The sequence below is a fragment of the Cynara cardunculus genome, assembly GCF_001531365.2.
Source record: "Cynara cardunculus var. scolymus isolate 2C chromosome LG 16, CcrdV1, whole genome shotgun sequence".
Taxonomy (NCBI): domain Eukaryota; kingdom Viridiplantae; phylum Streptophyta; class Magnoliopsida; order Asterales; family Asteraceae; genus Cynara; species Cynara cardunculus.
In genome coordinates this window covers 4,948,675-4,948,928 of record NC_037543.1, presented here as the reverse complement: position 1 = coordinate 4,948,928, position 254 = coordinate 4,948,675, and positions in this window count along the sequence as shown.

Sequence of the window (254 nt, the reverse complement as noted above, 5' to 3'; positions counted from 1 at the left end):
TCTCTTTATATATATATATATATATATATATATATATATATATATATATTTTGATGATTTAAATAAAGAAGGCATTTGGAGCCCCATAAAAGGAAAGCCATAATTTTACAAACATTATATGCAAGATATCTTTGTAGAAACGACATTTTCATATTAAATTATTCTTTTGACAACAAAATTTATAAATTTACTATCATTATATTATTATTTATTTAATTTTATAAATAAAACAATCTAATGATTAATTGCTGTTG